This window comes from Convolutriloba macropyga, chromosome 4 (genome assembly GCF_964194025.1).
Source record: "Convolutriloba macropyga chromosome 4, txConMacr16.3, whole genome shotgun sequence".
Taxonomy (NCBI): Eukaryota; Metazoa; Xenacoelomorpha; order Acoela; family Convolutidae; genus Convolutriloba; species Convolutriloba macropyga.
This window is the reverse complement of record NC_134471.1, coordinates 26,513,735-26,523,921: the sequence shown is the minus strand read 5'-3', so window position 1 is coordinate 26,523,921 and position 10,187 is coordinate 26,513,735. Positions and strand designations below refer to the sequence as shown.

Here is a 10,187-nt window from a genome sequence, read left to right as displayed (position 1 = left end):
TCATTCTTTTTCCATCACAGTGGTTCACAGTTGGCGTATCACTTTTTTTAAACGTTAATAACAATAACGTCAAATGAGACAAATGAGAACATGACCAGGTTTTGTCACTGTTGTCCATGAAAGGCCTTGAAATCAACAAATGTAGCTCTTTTAACCTAGATTGATTTTACAAATAATTTAAAGTAGAACTTTCAACTATTTAAAAATTTATGATTTTTAGCTTGAAATTGCTACATGTATTTTGTGCTGAATACTTTTTTCAGCCTGACAAGCCTGACAATCTTTTTGAAAGTGTACTGATTGTAGGATATGAAATTCCCTGTACAATCTGTTCAAATACACGCCAGTAACATCACACTTACCTCAGCTCTGAATTATTTAATATCTATAAACATATATCTTTCTATATATATTCTTATTTGATATGATCTTATTTGATACCGTGAACACTTAGGGATTCACAATTCCTAAGACATCTTCTCATGGATTCCCAACGTCTGAGTCGTTATTAATAATTGATTCAACTATTTGTTTTCCCTGATTTTGCTCTCCTGCTCCATTGTGGTGCTGTCTTTGCAATGTATCAGCCGTTTTGGATCCGTTCACCCCCCCCCCCCTCCCACTCTCCAAGAAAAATATATTTTACAAGGGTGAATGTGCGTGAACATAAACTTATCCATTTGCTCTGATAATGATTCGCATAGCCTAAAAAGAGTTGTATCTATTCATCACAGTTTATATATTCCATTGAAAAGGTGTATAAATATCAATTAAAGATAGCCAGTCATCGTAATATTGTACCACATTTTAACGGGGGGTGGGGGGGGGGGGGTAGTGAGGTAGTGAGGGAGGTTGGCTTGAAAGAAACAGTTCAGCTGTCTTACTCAACAAGGTAGTAAATTTACTTATACTAAAGACAAACTGCAGCAAATGTTGATTTTAATCAGACCGGGTGGATTTGTCGCCTCGCAGCGAGAATCCCGGACCAATTGGAGCTGACCAAATCCGATCAGCGTGCTGTCCGCCTAACAGTAGATTAATAACTAGGTTAGAAACCGATAAATAGATAGCAAGTTTCATAATGGGATTTTGCTTAAGGTTTAACCTAAAAAGCATTCAAAATGAAACAAATAGAACAACAAATCTGCGCTTTCACAGAACTAGAACTAATTTCCATCTGGTTTTGGAGAAAAAACGAAAACTCACGGAATAAAATGTCTTTCATCTCTAAAATACTTTTAGAGATGAAAAAACCCCATGGAAAAAATTATCACAAAAATAAGCCCCCATTTGAACTAGCCAGCAGAAATAAGATTATTGTGGTTTAAAGCCATGCCTAGCAGCCTAAACGAGGTGGCAAGGATTCAACTATTTTCAATTTGAAAGGTTGCATTTTTATAATTCAAATAAACAGACACCACCTGCTATATCGGGCTTACTTGAATATCAGTTCTAGGAAAAAATAAACGACGATTTCAAATCCAAATAAGGTTATGATTCTCTCCAGAGATTCGTATCAAACATACGTAAAATAGGAAATGAATTCAAGCTAGAGCTTACGTACACTAAATATCAGCATAGTTGTTTTAGTAGAGTTCAAGTGGTCAAGGTCAGCCTTGGACAATCGGTGTTTAAGAATTCGTGACACTCCCCCAAATTACCTGGGGGCAGTGATTCTTGGGGGGCGCACGGCATTAAATTGTCAAGCTAACAACAACAGAAATTATTCTAAAGTAGGAGCTCGCAGTCTTGTATGCTTGTCGGGAATTTAGAATTCTGTACCTGAAGCTGTTGGATTTGCTCCAATTTTTTCCCTCCCCTGCCTTCTTCGTTAAGGGGGAGGGTGATTTACTCTACTATAGAACACCAAGTAGCATTAGATAATATTCTGTTCGGCTGTATTTTTTGTTCTATTGGCTGTTTTTAACTTTAGCGGATTTTCTCGTCTCTAACAGTCATAAAATTATATTCTAGTATGCGTTCAGTTGGTGTTTCTCATTTTAACCACTTGCTTTTAAAGTTAATTTCCTTTTTTCGTTACTTGGTTCGGGTTCTATCCTTTCCAGTCATGTAGTGTTCTGAAAAATATGGTTCGATAATGACAAGACAACTATTGATCTAAAGAAACCTGCAACAACCTCCAGCTTAGCTTAATACAGAAACTTCTTCAATAGTATAACTGCAAACAAAAAATATTTTTGTCAAGGCATTGTAAAAATATTAACTCAATGAGACATATTTTTGTAATGAGGTTGAGTTTCAGAAATTGGTTTTATTACATCTTTCTTTTTAATCTAGATTTTTGCTTTTCTCACTCAATTCAAGGGTCAAAAGTCACAAATGTATTGGATAAACCTCATTTTAAAAATTAGGTGTGCAAAACGAAAATATAGCAAATGCTTGTTTCTAAAATGTCCTTATCATCATTATCAGATCTCAGTCTTGCTTTACGATAACTGCAATTAAATATTCCAGTTCACTGAAAAATGTCTAAAGTAGTTTGGGTCAAAACATGATTACATCAGCGCAAAAATTTAAGAGTTTCATCAGGGACTGTTAAATTGTCAAAAAAAAAACAATTCCAACGCCATTGGGAACGATTGAACCCCATTTCCACTACATCATTTTGCATATTGCTAATAGAGTTGAAAACATTTAATGCTTTAGCTACCCTTTGATGATGAAGCCCTTTGCCAGTGATCAGACTGAGTTCATCTTCAGTGCAATATCTAGACTATCGGGCGTTCAACCCAGAAATAAGCCTTGTGATTTTAAGTGCAATTTCTCCTTTGTGCGATATGGTCTAATAACTCAAACTGGTACCTTCTACCCCATTATCTGTTGTCCCGATAATAGTCTTCTTGTAAGCTACAAAATTGGAATACACAGAGAACCAAAATCCAAAAAATCATTACTCAAATTTTAGCTGTCATTTTTGTTATTTTGTTTTCTTATAATAAACTGCATTGCAAGTTGAGGCAGTTAGCATTTTTGTAGTGACTTAAATTGTTCAGTCAAAGTCGCATATGGCAGATAATATAGCACAACATCTAGAAAACTGTACAAAACATGTTGTTTGCGATAAAAAAACCTTTGTACAAATAAAACACCAAGTTAATATTTTAAGAAACTTGAGCCCTTAATCGGACAAAAAATGAACCAGTGGGAGGAAAGAGAGAGAAAGAGAGAGAGAGAGAGAGAGAGAGAGAGAGAGAGAGAGAGAGAGCGAGCGAGAGAGAGAGAGAGAGAGAGAGAGAGAGAGAGAGAGAGAGAGTTAAGGAGAGAGAGAGAGAGAGAGAGCGGCGAGTGAGTTAAAGAGAGAGAGAGAGAGAGAGAGAGAGAAAGAGAAATAGATAGAAGGAAAAAGGGTTCGGGAACCTCATCAACTGGTATCACAATCGTATTATAAAAGTAAGATAGCAATAACAATGGTTGAAAAACTCTTCTGTCAACAAAACTTTGAAAATCATTTGAAAGCTGATCAAGAGCAACGAAAACCGGTTCAAACACCGGGTCTCTGAATTTTTTTCTCTGATCAGGTCTCTGATCAGGTCACCGCTCATCAGGTCTCTGATTTTCTTCCTCCTAACGCAAACTCTGGTAGAGAGATAAAGAATTATATCAGTTCATATGACTTTTTCATAGATTTATTATAAACACTTTAATGAAAAGGTTAAGATTTACATCAGTGACAGTTAAATGATCCAAAAACCAATTCCAACGCCATTATGAACGATTGACCCCCGTTTTCACAACATCTTTTTGCATATTGCGACTGTGAAACCATCTAATGCTTAAGCGACCCTTAAATGATAAAGTCCTTTGCAAGTGATCAGAGGTTATTCGTAGCTTGAATAATAAAAAAGGTGTGAACAAGCAAATTGATCAGAAGCAATTTAAATGTTGGGGATCTTTTCAACAATTGCCCCCCCCTTTGGTACCTAGTAGAGAATCGCCGCCCCTTCTGTGCTATATTTTACTACAATATTACTTGGCCTACATTTTAGATAGCCGAATAATAGTTTAAACGCAATTGCGAACCGCTGTTCATGGCCATGCCTCTCATGCGCTGTGGGATGTAATCCGGAAATCGCGGGTCGGTTATCGCGGCGAAGCCGCGACGCGCGCAAAGCGCGCCCACCGACCCGCCAGTCGGAAATTCTTTTCGCTTTTTATTCCGGTTCGGCTAGTTGCCATACCATGGCGTATTTTATTCTATTCAATTTAACGTAGTATGTGCATGCGTGGAAAGTTATTAGTCGTCTCCGATTGGTTTATAAATAGCTCGCTTAAATTCTATTCAAGAATAGCCCCCCCTTTTGCAAAAGGGGGCAATTGTTGAAAAGATCCAATGTTGGCCAAAGCGTCTCAAAACAGAGCAATTGTGGTTCATCGTGAAAACTTAGAATTATGTTCAGCCTAAACTGGCCAATTCTAGAACGCGAAGTTGCTGGTTATTTTGTCTTTTGTCGGTAAATCAACATAGTGATCGTACAGTTTAATTGAAAAGCTTTGACTCTGAAGAAGGAAATAACTGATACTCTCAATTTGTCTTCCTGAGGCATACAGATCAAAAATGATTAAATTTTTGTAAATGTTGCAAAATATTTTCTCTCGCTTTTCCTAACAAAACCTACCTTATTTCATATATGGGTAATAAGTCATGAATTTCATGTCTTATCGGACAGTTCACTGTCCGAAACCGGGTTATATTCTAAGAGCTCTTATATGCAGTCGAATTTCGAGAATGGGCGAACTCAAACCATAGTTAATCAGAATCATATCGAACAATTTGATGCGAACTGAATGTGTAATTTGATTTTTAGCTTGAGTTATTAATGAAGAATCAACGAAATATTTGATTGATTGATACTAAATTGTTTCAGTTATTTGAACCAAAGCATTTTGTTGATCAGCAAAGCTGACCGACCGGTTAGATAATGCCGTTCAAAAAAGCCGTGCAAAAAAATTTTAATATCCGAGTCATACAGATTTACAATCTGTAGATTGATTTGTTTCGTAGCGCCAATTAATACTCTTTATGACGGCCAAATTTAAGAGTGATTTGGCGGAGCGAATCAAGGCTTAATTTTGTTATTCGTATATTGACTATTCGAGTTACAAATTTCAGGCTGAATTGGCGGAGCAAAATCTCGTTCACCTAGATATAGTGTATTCCGCTTAGCGAAAGTTACTAAATTGCTGATGCGTCTGATTTTAGACTTTAGCGAATCGGAATCTAGTTAAGAGAGAGAGAGTCAACTATTTTGAATTACGAATTTGAAAGGAATGAAATTTAGTCAAACTGATGAAACTGCTTAACAAATTGTTCATACATTAACATTACTAAAAACGGCAATTTATCATCAACAGACAACGTGATCAGACAAAAGATCATACGTAGGATGTAAACAAAATTTACAAGTATGAAATCTTACAATTTGATCTTCAGAATTAAGTTAAATGAATGAACAAGATTAAATGGAGATAAATGAACTAAATTAAGTTAATTAGAAATTGAACCAAATTAGCAACACCAAATAATAAACTTAAACTAAAGATTGTACTATTGTACCACATTTCCCCCTTGGCGAAATTAAATAACATGTTATTTAACAGAAAATTAATAGTCATATGTACTTGTTAAAATATTAGTACTGTAATGTTTTAATCGGAGTTTTGCGTGTAACAATTTTTACTCATTAATCGCTGTCACTTTCGTAGAATCTCTCTGCTTGGCCGACTGTCATAGACAACTCTGGTTCCTCGTAATTTGGAGAAACGTAGAACTGAGTTGGATAGGAGGTTGTTGGAGAGCATGGGCCGACTGTGAAGTTGGACTCTTCTTGGTTGGATTGTGATGCAGCAGTTTGTATTGCCGAGACTATAGACTTGTTTTCGATTTGCTTTTTCTTCAGGTTTTGCCGTCTTTTCTGTTTTCCAAGTGCTGCACTACTTGGTGTTGTGGGGGACATGGTTGTGTTGGAATTACAGATTCGTCCGATTCTGTGGTCGATATGGCAGAGCGTTTTTTCTTTGAGGGAAGTAGCGCTGCGGATGCTTGCGTAGCTGCCTTTCTTTTTGGTCTGCTTGGTGGCTCCGCAATAACGATACTTGAGGTCGGTAATTGCATTGGCACCGCGAGATTGTTAGTAGACTCTGTGGTTTGATTTGGCGGCGCTGTTGTTTGTTGTGTCTCAGGCTTGGTCGGCATTCTTACTCGGAGGGCGCGTGTAACATTCGAGTGAATAGAAGACACCGTGCTGACGTCATCTGCCACTTTTCGGTGTTTCATTTTCTTTCCACCTTCTAACTTTTTCCTTGATTCTTTTGCATGGTGGTGTATGAGCTCCTCCGTTGTTTTTCCCGTGGGGATTTTTGGGCGTCTATTTGCATAAGTTTGTAGATCTGTGTTTCGTTCCGCTTTTGTGCCGAACTTTGCAAGATCAGAATTCCTAATTGTTACTTCTTTCTTGCCCGGTTCTTTGATTACTGATGTGTTTTCGTTCGTCTTAATGACTGACGATCCGGGTGCAAGAACGTCGTATAGACCGTCGAGACTTTTCTTGGCTCGTTTCGATCTTGGTCTCTTTTTTGCCAATTTGACCTCTAGTGACGATTCTGTTCTTGGAATCGGTTGGCCAACATCGGGGTGAGAAATTAATCTCGATTCTTTGTTCGGGTCATCTTTTTGTCTTTTCATGGCCTCTTTGCCTAGTTTGTCCTTGTTTATTTCCATTTCGATATCACTTCGCTCATAATTGTCCCAATTTTCGTCTGTGATGAGCTGGTCCCTTCTGACAGTCTCCAAATCTAAATATTTGTTAAGAATATTTTGGTAAATTAAACTTTTTGAATCGGGATTAGTTGTTATATTGCTTAATGGTGTGTTCGCTTTTCTGCCAAAGTGTGCCTCAAAAGGTGATATTCCAATAGTCTTTTGACGGCATATTCGTAACTGATAAATTATTGAATTTATTGATGCTTTCATATTAAATTGATTTTGCGCCGCCGTTTTAATACAGGCTAAGCGATTCTTGATTGTTTGAATGCGTCTTTCAACCAAACCAATAGCTCTGTGATCGTGTATTGGCGCCTCGATTAGCTGTATATTATTTTGATTACAAAATGTTTTAATTCGATGTCCCGTTTGACATCTAGCCTGATCCAATCTAATCGCGCGGGGTGTACCGTGTAGCAAAACTTATTCTTGAAGAAACTTTAAATTATTATCTGCATTAGCTCTATCAAATACTTCTGCTGTTGGGAATTTCGAAAATCGATCAATACATGCAAGAAAATAAATCTCTTGATTTTTTTCATTATAGATGGGTCCGCCAAAATCAATTTGAATCTCTTCATTAGGAAATTTACATAACCCTTAATGGTGCCCATTTTTTTGCTGGTATAATAGGTTTTAAATTTTTACCAATCTTGACACAGGGGTTGCACTTTGCTGATTTGGTTGAAATATCCCTATGCATATATGGCCACCACGCGTGTGTTGCCGTGTCCGTCATTCCCCATGTCCCAGGATGAGTTGCGTGGATTGCGTCTACATACGCGTCCTTGATTGCATGGGGAAGAGCAATTCTGTCGTCTATGCAGACACACCCATTCTTCACGTGTAAGTCCTTCCAGAAAGAGTGGATGTAGGGTGAAATCTGTCTACATCTATCTTCATTATCCGTCAGGATGCAGTCGCGAATCTCTTTCAAGATCGCGTCCTTTGTTGTTAGGCTGGCCATGAGAGAGCTTGAGAAGATCTTAGAGAGCGCGAAATTGAATGAATCCAGATAAAAATCGTCTACTGACGGCGAAGTGGCTGTTGTATCTGTAGTAGGTGTAATGGGGGTCACGGGTGCCGCTTGAGCAGTTGAAGGTCCCGCCTCAGCAAATCTGACTCTCGATGGGGTCGATTGTTTAACAGTCATTAGTGTTTCATCATCAGAAGGTGATTGAGACATCATGTAGACGTTCTTGAGTTTTGTTGCAATTCGTTGAAAGTGATTTAAATTTGAGAGTGACTGTTCGGTGGGGGTCGATTTAAGGCAAAAAGCGAGTGAGGAATGTTAGTTGTCTCGATTTTGGGGATGGAATTTAAATTATTTATCGTTAATTCGCTAATTGAGTCGTCAATTTGCGTGCTTGTAGAATGTTCTGGATTTCGCGGTGCGAAATCACTACATAAGGTATTAGTGAAATGTGGATTATTAACGACGCAATTTGTAGATGGATTTCGCGCTGCGAAATCGACGTAATTCTCGGCATTTAATAAGAAGCGTTTCGCACTACGTTTAATTACATCCAATTTAGCCACAATAAATTGCTCGTCGTATGTGGATATATTAACGGCTTGTTGATACGGGTCGCGAGATATATAATCCACTAATCCCATTTTTGTGCCCGGAAGGTGATCAACCGAGAAATCAAATGGTAGTAAACGATCTACTCAACGTGTCAGTCTACTATTATATGATTTATTAGATCTATTTTCTCTCATAATAGAGAGAAGTGCTCTATGATCAGTTATCACAGTAAAGGGTTTGCCGTATAAATAATACTTAAAATGTTCGACTGACCAAACAACACCCAGAAGTTCTAATTCGTTTATACTGTATCTGTCTTCAACAGAGTTCAAAAATCGCGACGCGAATGCTACAGTATGCCACCCATTAGGTGTTCGTTGTTCCAATGCACATCCCAATCCTTTACGCGAGGCGTCACATTTAATTCGTGTTTCTAATTCTGGGTTGAAGTGTTTATTTTCAGTGGTTTCCGTAATTTGTTCTTTTATTAAAGAAAACTGTTTATCGTGCTCTTCCGTCCAGATAAATTTCGAGTTTTTCTTAAGCAATGGTCGTAGGGGGCAACATAATTGTGACAAATTCGGAATAAATTTTCCAAGATGGTGTACAGAACCCATAAAAGAGCGAAGTTTTTTAAGATTAGTAGGTGCCGATAATTTTCCAATTGCATCTGTTTTGCTTGAAAGTGGGGTTACACCTGATTGTGTTATATTATGACCGAGCCATTCAACCGTCTCTTTTGCGAAATGACATTTTGCAAGATTTATGCGTAAATTTTCCTGATCCAGTTTTATTAAACATTTTCGAACCAAGTGGAGATGTTTTTCGATTCCACCTCTACTAACAATCAAAATATCATCTAGGAAACAGAAGGTGTTTTCCAAACCGGCAAGAGTACAATCAATAGCTTTTTGGAACTCAGCTGGCATGTCCGTTAGGCCGTAAAATCCAGTTTTAAATCAATATGTGCCAGTCATATCACCACTGACTATGTTAAAATTACAATGACGGGCCGTATCACTGTGTAGCTTTTGGTTGACTATAAGCGTATTGCAAATCAAGAGTTGTAAAATAAGCAGTCTCCTGCTGCGCCGTTGACAGTGTTTGCGATTAGCGAATCTATATTAGGCATTTGATACTTGTTTTTGTGAATAGCTTTGTTTAGAATTTTTGAATCAAGTGCTATTTTGATTGACTTGTCCTTTTTTACCGTAATGACAATCGGAGATATGAAAAATTGATCTGAACAGTTGTTTAACTTTTCGATATGTCCTTCGTTTAACAGTTTTTCTAATTCAATTTTCACTTTCGGTTGGAGGTGAATCGGTACTTTTTGTCCCTTTTGATGTATTACTCGGTAATTTTTGTGAAATTTCGAATTGACCGTATGATTTTTTGATTTTCCAATTCGGGAGATCAAATCAAGAAATTCCTTTGCCATTGATTTCTTGATTGCACAAGGTGGATCAATATTATTAACTTCAGATTGTGGGCAAGGTTTTTGAGAAATTGTGATACCTAACTGGTCAAAAAGGTCCCGTCCTAATATTGGTCGACATCCATCGGATACAACTGTTATTTTTGCCTTCTGTATGCTCCAATCGTTGCATTTTACAGGTGTTTTCAAAGTGCCAACAGGTCGGACAATATCATTAGAAAATGACTTCAGTTCCAATGGTTTTTTCTCCGACCATTGTGATTGAACACAATTGATCATTATTTCTCTTGCGAGTGACATATTAATAATGGTACAACCACTACCAGAGTCCAGAAGTAAATCACAGTTTGTGTTTCCGATTATTAATGACAAATTTTTCAGTGTCAAATTTGGGGAACTCGTATTTTCAACAGTTGCAACGTAATTATCATCCGAGGAGT

The 10,187-nt window shown here is 37.5% G+C and overlaps 1 protein-coding gene across 1 annotated transcript in view; it reads right to left on the bottom strand.

The window, feature by feature from the left end:
- The window catches only part of LOC142338350 (very long chain fatty acid elongase 4-like), a 115,355-nt gene extending 107,076 nt beyond the window's left edge, over nt 1–8,279 (bottom strand). The window contains exon 1 of the mRNA XM_075388061.1: nt 8,270–8,279. The gene's annotated coding sequence lies outside the window, so the exon portion shown is untranslated. The remainder of the gene's footprint in view (nt 1–8,269) is intronic.
- Between the last annotated feature and the right edge of the window lie 1,908 nt (nt 8,280–10,187).